Source organism: Bacillus rossius, unplaced genomic scaffold (genome assembly GCF_032445375.1).
Source record: "Bacillus rossius redtenbacheri isolate Brsri unplaced genomic scaffold, Brsri_v3 Brsri_v3_scf832, whole genome shotgun sequence".
NCBI classification, from domain to species: Eukaryota; Metazoa; Arthropoda; class Insecta; order Phasmatodea; family Bacillidae; genus Bacillus; species Bacillus rossius.
Window position 1 is genome coordinate 12,501 of NW_026963066.1, and position 9,781 is coordinate 22,281.

Sequence of the window (9,781 nt, forward strand, 5' to 3'; positions counted from 1 at the left end):
ACATGCGGGCAAGGGAACTCTTGCTACCCTTCAGTAAAGCAGGTATCTCTTATAGATGGTGACTGCACCTTGGCCAGGATTGAAGACCGCGACTAACCCCTTTGAAACTTGTCTCTCAGGGAGCTGCGATCCATCAAACATTTCATTGTTAACAGAGGGGAACCATTACTTGGTTAAGACGACCGGACACGCGTTCCCCACCATTTCGCATCCAATCGAATCGCCGCACAAGAGCTCGTTACCTGAGAAAGGTATAGCATTGGCTCGCAGCTTGTGTATTGCAGTTCAGACAGATAGGCCACTTTAGATAGTTCTTCGTGTTCACAGTTAAGACCACGGCTAGACCCATATGGAATTAATTCTTCAAGGAGCAGCGGTACACCAAGCATTTCATTGTGTACTAGAAAGCACCTCTACCATGTAACAAACATACGACCACCAAATTTCTGCTTACTTCCCCCCAGCGGATAGTATTTGCTAGTATCATCCACAAAGTAAATCAATTTTTTCAATGTACCGCTTCTTGGGGGAACTGGGCATGAATCAATCAAGCATTTTGAGGTAGCATGTCCGCTTCACCGCGAGGTGCTCTGAATACCATTATACATTCTTTTTCATCATCCACTTTCAGACCACTACAAGACCCATACTGAATTAATTCCTCAAGGAGCTGCAGTCCACAAAACATTTTACTGTGTACTAGAGGGCACCTCCACCATGTAACAGAAAACATACAACCTTCTTAATTTAATTCTGCATTGTTTCCCAGACGATTTGTTAGCCATACAACAGTACCATCCACAGTAATTCACCTCTTTGAAATCCAATGCATTGTAGAGAAACTGAGGTGGTAGCATTCAAACCGTTCTGTAATGTTAATTCTGCTTCATAGAAAGGTGCTACAGGTTCCACAATAATTAATTGGATATTTTTGCAATATATATAGGGCGAGAAAACTCGGGGGGACTCCCTTTTCATTTATGTACATATTCTTTCCATATTGCAAATAATTCCAATTTTTCCCGATTGCATGTCCCCCTAATATACCCAAAATGGGCCTATCGATGGGTTCACAAAGGTACCCAAAATATGAGATTTTGACTGAAAGAGGCTGGCTAACTTCCGGGAACATGATCATAGGAAATAGGTCAAAATCCCGAATCGCAGTTGTTTACGAACAACCACGAACGGAGACTTAAAATAACCTATAAGGCTGGAATTCATGGGGCCTGTATAACAGGCATTTACACAGACTCTCGGGAGGGAGGGCTCTGTGGCCGGGAGAATTTTCTGGCTCCCCGCCCGAAACTTTTCAGAGTCCCTAATGCCTGCTTGAATGTGAATAAGCAGAGCCCGGTAGCTGATATTTTGCCGGGGTGTGGAGGCCCCGGTCGCCGCCAAATTCCTCTGGTCACAGCTTGTGTTAATACACATGTTAATTTTACATGCAAACCACCAATGACAATTTTCCTCGGCCGCGGAGGCCTCGGTCGCCGCCAGAATTTTCTGGTTCCCGCTCAATATATTGCAGAGTCCTGCAGGCCTGCTTCTGTAGGAATATGCAGAGCCCGGTAGCTGATATTTTGCCGGGGTGAGGAGGCCTCGGTCGCCGCCAAATTCCTCTCATCCCAGCTTGTGTTAATACACATGTTAATTTTACATGCAAAACCACCAATTACCATTTCCTCGGCCGCGGAGGCCTCGGTCGCCGGGAGATTTTCCTGGCTCCCCGCTCAATATACTGCACAGTCCCGCAGGCCTGTCTCCAGTGGAATACACACAGTCCGAGAGCCGAAAATTTGCCGGGGTGTGGAGGCCTCGGTCGCCAACAGATTGCCATAGGCTCTGGCTGCAATATTTACCGTGTATTTTTTCCCTCCAGAGACACCACTACACCCTATATAACCCAAAATGGGCCTTGACGCGTGTACACGCGGAGCCCGAGCGCCGAGAGTTCTCCCGGCCGCGGAGGCCTCGGTCGCCGGGAGAATTTCAACGGCCCCTGCTCGAAATTTTTCTAAGTCCAGAATGCCTGCTTCTCCCAGCCTGTGTTAATACACATGTTAATTTAACATGTAAAATCACCAAGGACCATTTCCTCGGCCGCGGAGGCCTCGGTCACCGCCAGAATTTTCTGGCTGCCCGCTCCCCATGGGTAGACGCGCTGCCCAAGCGCCGAGAGTTCTCCCGGCCGCGGAGGCCTCGGTCGCCGGGAGAATTTCTCCGGCCCCTGCTCGAAATTTTTCAAAGTCCAGAATGCCTGCTTCTCCCAGCATGTGTTAATACACATGTTAATTTAACATGTAATATTACCAATCGCGGAGGCCTCGGTCGCCGCCAGAATTTTCTGGCTGCCCGCTCCCCATGGGTAGACGCGGAGCCCGAGCGCCGAGAGTTCTCCCGGCCGCGGAGGCCTCGGTCGCCGGGAGAATTTCTCCGGCCCCTGCTCGAAATTTTTCAAAGTCCAGAATGCCTAGTTCTCCCAGCCTGTGTTAATACACATGTTAATTTAACATGTAAAATTACCAAGGATTATTATCCCGGCCGCAGAGGCCTCGGTCGCCGCCAGAAATTTCTGGCTCCCCGCTCAATGTATTGCAGAGTCCCGCAGGCTTGCTTCTCCAAGCCTGTGTTAATACACATGTTAATTTAACATGTAAAATTACAGAGGATTATTTCCCCGGCCGCGGAGGCCTCGGTCGCCGCCAGAATTTTCTGGCTGCCCGCTCAATGTATTGCAGAGTCCCGCAGGCTTGCTTCTCCAAGCCTGTGTTAATACACATGTTAATTTAACATGCAAAATCACCAATGACAAATTCCTCGGCCGCGGAGGCCTCGATCGCCGGGAAAATGTTCTGGCTCCCTGCTCGAATTTTTTTTCTAAGTCCCGATTCGCTATTACAGGCTGGCGCACGGAGTCCGAGGGGCGTAAATATGCCGGGTAGTGGTGCCTTCCGTCGCCGAGACATTTTACAATTGCCTGGGAGCAGTATTTAACATGTTAATTTTTTCCCCTCGTGACACCACTACCCCCTATATAACGCAAAATGGGCCTTGCCAAGGGGGCGCGCAACGCCCGAGCGCGGGCGTTTTTCCCGGCCGCCGAGACCTCCATCGCCGGGAGAATGTCTTCAGCTATTTGCTAGATTTCCCGATTCGCCCCGCACGACAAACAACCACGAACGAGGTGGTTTTCGAGAGTTCTCCCGGCCGCGGAGGCCTCGGTCGCAGGGAGAATTTCCCTGGCCCCTGCTCGAAATTTTTCTAAGTCCAGAATGCCTGCATCTCCCAGCCTGTGTTAAAACACATGTTAATTTAACATGTAAAATTACCAATGACCATTTCCTCGGCCGCAGAGGCCTCGGTCGCAGCCAGAATTTTCTGGCTCCCTGCTCAATATATTGCAGAGTCCCGCATGCTTGCTTCTCCAAGCCTGTGTTAATACACATGTTAATTTAACATGTAAAATTACCGAGGATTATTTCCCCGGCCGCGGAGGCCTCGGTCGCCGCCAGAAATTTCTGGCTCCCCGCTCAATATATTGCAGCGACCCGCAGGCTTGCTTCTCCCAGCCTGTGTTAATACACATGTTAATTTAACATGTAAAATCACCAAGGACCATTTCCTCGGCCGCGGAGGCCTCGGTCGCCGCCAGAATTTTCTGGCTGCCCGCTCCCCATGTGTAGACGCGGAGCCCGAGCGCCGAGAGTTCTCCCGGCCGCGGAGGCCTCGTAGCCGGGAGAATTTCTCGGGCCCCTGCTCGAAATTTTTCTAAGTCCAGAATGCCTGCTTCTCCCAGCCTGTGTTAATACACATGTTAATTTAACATGTAATTTTACCAATGACCTTTTCCTCGGCCGCGGAGGCCTCGGTCGCCGCCAGAATTTTCTGGCTCCCGGCTCAATATATTACAGAGTCCCGCAGGCCTGTCTCCAGTGGAATACACACAGTCCGAGAGCCGAAAATTTGCCGGGGTGTGGAGGCCTCGGTCGCCAACAGATTGCCATAGGCTCTGGCTGCAATATTTACCGTGTATTTTTTCCCTCCAGAGACACCACTACCCCCTATAAAACCCAAAATAGGCCTTGCGGTGGGTACACGCAGAGCCCGAGCGCCGAAGTTCTCCCGGCCGCGGAGGCCTCGGTCGCCGGGAGAATTTCTCCGGCCCCTGCTCGAAATTTTTCAAAGTCCAGAATGCCTGCTTCTCCCAGCCTGTGTTAATACACATGTTAATTTAACATGTTAAATTATCGAGGATTATTTCCCCGGCCGTGGAGGCCTCGGTCGCCGCCAGAATTTTCTGGCTCCCCGCTCAATATATTGCAGAGTCCCGCAGGCTTGCTTCTCCCAGCCTGTGTTAATACACATGTTAATTTAACATGTAAAATCACCGAGGACCATTTCCTCGGCCGCGGAGGCCTCGGTCGCCGCCAGAATTTTCTGGCTCACCTCTCAATGTATTGCAGAGTCCCGCAGGCTTGGTTCTCCAAGCCTGTGTTAATACACATGTTAATTTAACATGTAAAATTACCGAGGATTATTTCCCCGGCCGCGGAGGCCTCGGTCGCCGCCAGAATTTTCTGGCTCCCCGCTCAATGTATTGCAGAGTCCCGCAGGCTTGGTTCTCCAAGCCTGTGTTAATACACATGTTAATTTAACATGTAAAATTACCGAGGATTATTTCCCCGGCCACGGAGGCCTCGGTCGCCGACAGAATTGTCTGGCTCCCTGCTCGAATTTTTTCTAAGTCCCGATTCGCTATTACAGGCTGGCGCACGGAGTCAGAGGGGCGGGAATTCGCCGGGTAGTGGTGCCTTCCGTCGCCGAGACATTTTTCTATTGCCTGGAAGCTGTATTTAACATGTTAATTTTTTCCCCCTCGGGACACCACTACCCCCTATATAACCCAACATGGGCCTTGCCGCGGGTACACGCGGAGCCCGAGCGCCGAGTGTTCTCCCGGCCGCGGAGGCCTCGGTCGCCGGGAGAATTTCTCCGGCCCCTGCTCGAAATTTTTCAAAGTCCAGAATGCCTGCTTCTCCCAGCCTGTGTTAATACACATGTTAATTTAACATGTTAAATTACCGAGGATTATTTCCCCGGCCGTGGAGGCCTCGGTCGCCGCCAGAATTTTCTGGCTCCCCGCTCAATATATTGCAGAGTCCCGCAGGCTTGCTTTTCCCAGCCTGTGTTAATACACATGTTAATTTAACATGTAAAATTACCAATGACCATTTCCTCGGCCGCAGAGGCCTCGGTCGCCGCCAGAATTTTCTGGCTCCCCGCTCAATGTATTGCAGAGTCCCGCAGGCATGCTTCTCCAAGCCTGTGTTAATACACATGTTAATTTAACATGTTAAATTACCGAGGATTATTTCCCCGGCCGTGGAGGCCTCGGTCGCCGCCAGAATTTTCTGGCTCCCCGCTCAATATATTGCAGAGTCCCGCAGGCTTGCTTTTCCCAGCCTGTGTTAATACACATGTTAATTTAACATGTAAAATCACCAAGGACCATTTCCTCGGCCGCGGAGGCCTCGGTCGCCGCCAGAATTTTCTGGCTTCCCGCTCCCCATGGGTAGACGCGGAGCCCGAGCGCCGAGAGTTCTCCCGGCCGCGGAGGCCTCGGTCGCCGGGAGAATTTCTCCGGCCCCTGCTCGAAATTTTTCAAAGTCTAGAATGCCTAGTTCTCCCAGCCTGTGTTAATACACATGTTAATTTAACATGTAAAATTACCAAGGATTATTATCCCGGCCGCAGAGGCCTCGGTCGCCGCCAGAAATTTCTGGCTCCCCGCTCAATGTATTGCAGCGTCCCGCAGGCTTGCTTCTCCAAGCCTGTGTTAATACACATGTTAATTTAACATGTAAAATTACAGAGGATTATTTCCCCGGCCGCGGAGGCCTCGGTCGCCGCCAGAATTTTCTGGCTGCCCGCTCAATGTATTGCAGAGTCCCGCAGGCTTGCTTCTCCAAGCCTGTGTTAATACACATGTTAATTTAACATGCAAAATCACCAATGACAAATTCCTCGGCCGCGGAGGCCTCGATCGCCGGGAAAATGTTCTGGCTCCCTGCTCGAATTTTTTTTCTAAGTCCCGATTCGCTATTACAGGCTGGCGCACGGAGTCCGAGGGGCGTAAATATGCCGGGTAGTGGTGCCTTCCGTCGCCGAGACATTTTACAATTGCCTGGGAGCAGTATTTAACATGTTAATTTTTTCCCCTCGGGACACCACTACCCCCTATATAACCCAAAATGGGCCTTGCCAAGGGGGCGCGCAACGCCCGAGCGCGGGCGTTTTTCCCGGCCGCCGAGGCCTCCATCGCCGGGAGAATGTCTTCAGCTATTTGCTAGATTTCCCGATTCGCCCCGCACGGCAAACAACCACGAACGAGGTGGTTTTCGAGAGTTCTCCCGGCCGCGGAGGCCTCGGTCGCCGGGAGAATTTCTCGGGCCCCTGCTCGAAATTTTTCTAAGTCCAGAATGCCTGCATCTCCCAGCCTGTGTTAAAACACATGTTAATTTAACATGTAAAATTACCAATGACCATTTCCTCGGCCGCAGAGGCCTCGGTCGCAGCCAGAATTTTCTGGCTCCCTGCTCAATATATTGCAGAGTCCCGCATGCTTGCTTCTCCCAGCCTGTGTTAATACACATGGTTATTTAACATGTAAAATTACCGAGGATTATTTCCCTGGCCGCAGAGGCCGCGGTCGCCGCCAGAATTTTCTGGCTCCCCGCTCAATGTATTGCAGAGTCCCGCAGGCTTGCTTCTCCAAGCCTGTGTTAATACACATGTTAATTTAACATGTAAAATTACCGAGGATTATTTCCCCGGCCGCGGAGGCCTCGGTCGCCGCCAGAATTTTCTGGCTCCCCGCTCAATATATTGCAGCGACCCGCAGGCTTGCTTCTCCCAGCCTGTGTTAATACACATGTTAATTTAACATGTAAAATTACCGAGGATTATTTCCCCGGCCGCGGAGGCTTCGGTCGCCGCCAGAATTTTCTGGCTCCCGGCTCAATATATTACAGAGTCCCGCAGGCCTGTCTCCAGTGGAATACACACAGTCCGAGAGCCGAAAATTTGCCGGGGTGTGGAGGCCTCGGTCGCCAACAGATTGCCATAGGCTCTGGCTGCAATATTTACCGTGTATTTTTTCCCTCCAGAGACACCACTACCCCCTATATAACCCAAAATGGGCCTTGCGGCGTGTACACGCGGAGCCCGAGCGCCGAAGTTCTCCCGGCCGCGGAGGCCTCGGTCGCCGGGAGAATTTCTCCGGCCCCTGCTCGAAATTTTTCAAAGTCCAGAATGCCTGCTTCTCCCAGCCTGTGTTAATACACATGTTAATTTAACATGTAAAATTACCGAGGATTATTTCCCCGGCCGCGGAGGCCTCGGTCGCCGCCAGAATTTTCTGGCTCCCCGCTCAATGTATTGCAGAGTCCCGCAGGCTTGCTTCTCCCAGCCTGTGTTAATACACATGTTAATTTAACATGTAAAATCATTGAGGACCATTTCCTCGGCCGCGGAGGCCTCGGTCGCCGCCAGAATTTTCTGGCTCCCCGCTCAATGTATTGCAGAGTCCCGCAGGCTTGCTTCTCCCAGCCTGTGTTAATACACATGTTAATTTAACATGTAAAATCAACAAGGACCATTTCCTCGGCCGCGGAGGCCTCGGTCGCCGCCAGAATTTTCTGGCTGCCCGCTCCCCATTGGTAGACGCGGAGCCCGAGCGCCGAGAGTTCTCCCGGCCGCGGAGGCCTCGGTCGCCGGGAGAATTTCTCCGGCCCCTGCTCGAAATTTTTCAAAGTCCAGAATGCCTGCTTCTCCCAGCATGTGTTAATACACATGTTAATTTAACATGTAATATTACCAATGACCTTTTCCTCGTCCGCGGAGGCCTCGGTCGCCGCCAGAATTTTCTGGCTGCCCGCTCCCCATGGGTAGACGCGCTGCCCGAGCGCCGAGATTTCTCCCGGCCGCGGAGGCCTCTGTCGCCGGGAGAATTTCTCTGGCCCCTGCTCGAAATTTTTCAAAGTCCAGAATGCCTAGTTCTCCCAGCCTGTGTTAATACACATGTTAATTTAACATGTAAAATTACCAAGGATTATTATCCCGGCCGCAGAGGCCTCGGTCGCCGCCAGAAATTTCTGGCTCCCCGCTCAATGTATTGCAGAGACCCGCAGGCTTGCTTCTCCAAGCCTGTGTTAATACACATGTTAATTTAACATGTAAAATTACCGAGGATTATTTCCCCGGCCGCGGAGGCCTCGATCGCCGCCAGAAATTTCTGGCTCCCCGCTCAATATATTGCAGCGACCCGCAGGCTTGCTTCTCCCAGCCTGTGTTAATACACATGTTAATTTAACATGTAAAATCACCAAGGACCATTTCCTCGGCCGCGGAGGCCTCGGTCGCCGCCAGAATTTTCTGGCTGCCCGCTCCCCATGTGTAGACGCGGAGCCCGAGCGCCGAGAGTTCTCCCGGCCGCGGAGGCCTCGGTCGCCGCCAGAATTTTCTGGCTCCCCGCTCAATGTATTGCAGAGTCCCGCAGGCTTGCTTCTCCAAGCCTGTGTTAATACACATGTTAATTTAACATGCAAAATCACCAATGACAATTTCCTCGGCCGCGGAGGCCTCCATCGCCGGGAGAATTTTCTGGCTCTCTGCTCGAATTTTTTCTAAGTCCCGATTCGCTATTACAGGCTGGCGCACGGAGTCCGAGGGGCGGAAATATGCCGGGTAGTGGTGCCTTCCGTCGCCGAGACATTTTACAATTGCCTGGGAGCAGTATTTAACATGTTAATTTTTTCCCCCTCGGGACACCACTACCCCCTATATAACCCAAAATGGGCCATGCAATGGGTGCCCACAACGCCCGAGCGCGGGCATTTTTCCCGGGCGCCGAGGCCTCGATCGCCGGGAGAATGTCTCCAGCTATTTGCATGATGTCCCGATTCGCCCCACAAGGCGAACAACCACGAACGAGGTGGTTTTCGTTCGTGGTTGTTTTCGTTCGTGGTTGTTTACTGTTCGTGGTTGTTTTCATTCGTGGTTGTTGTGCGTTCGTGGTTGTTGTCGTTCGGGGTTGTTTTCCGTTCGTGGTTGTTGTCGTTCGTGGTTGTTGTCGTTCGTGGTTGTTGTCGTTCGTGGTTGTTTTCCGTTCGTGGTTGTTTTACGTTCGTGGTTGTTTTCGAGGCAATTGGTACTTTGAAAATTTCAATCGGTTAGCTAGAAAAAATTCTCCCGGCGGTGATTGCCTTGATCGCCGGGAGAATTTTCTGGCTCCCCGATAAAATTTTTTCCAAGTCCCGATTCGCTCTTACTAGCTGGCGCACGGAGTCCGAGGGGCGGGAATTCGCCGGGTAGTGGTGTGTTCCGTCGCCGAGACATTTTCCTATTGCCTGGAAGCAGTATTTAACATGTTAATTTTTTCCCCCTCGGGACACCACTACCCCCTATATAACACAAAATGGGCCTTGCCGCGGGTACACCCGGAGCCCGAGCGCCGAGAGTTCTCCCGGCCGCAGAGGCCTCGGTCGCCGGGAGATTTTCTCCGGCCCCTGCTCGAAATTTTCCAAAGTCCAGAATGCCTGCTTCTCCCAGCCTGTGTTAATACACATGTTAATTTAACATGTAAAATCACCAAGGACCATTTCCTCGGCCGCGGAGGCCTCGGTCGCCGCCAGAATTTTCTGGCTGCCCGCTCCCCAAGGGTAGACGCGGAGCCCGAGCGCCGAGAGTTCTCCCGGCCGCGGAGGCCTCGGTCGCCGGG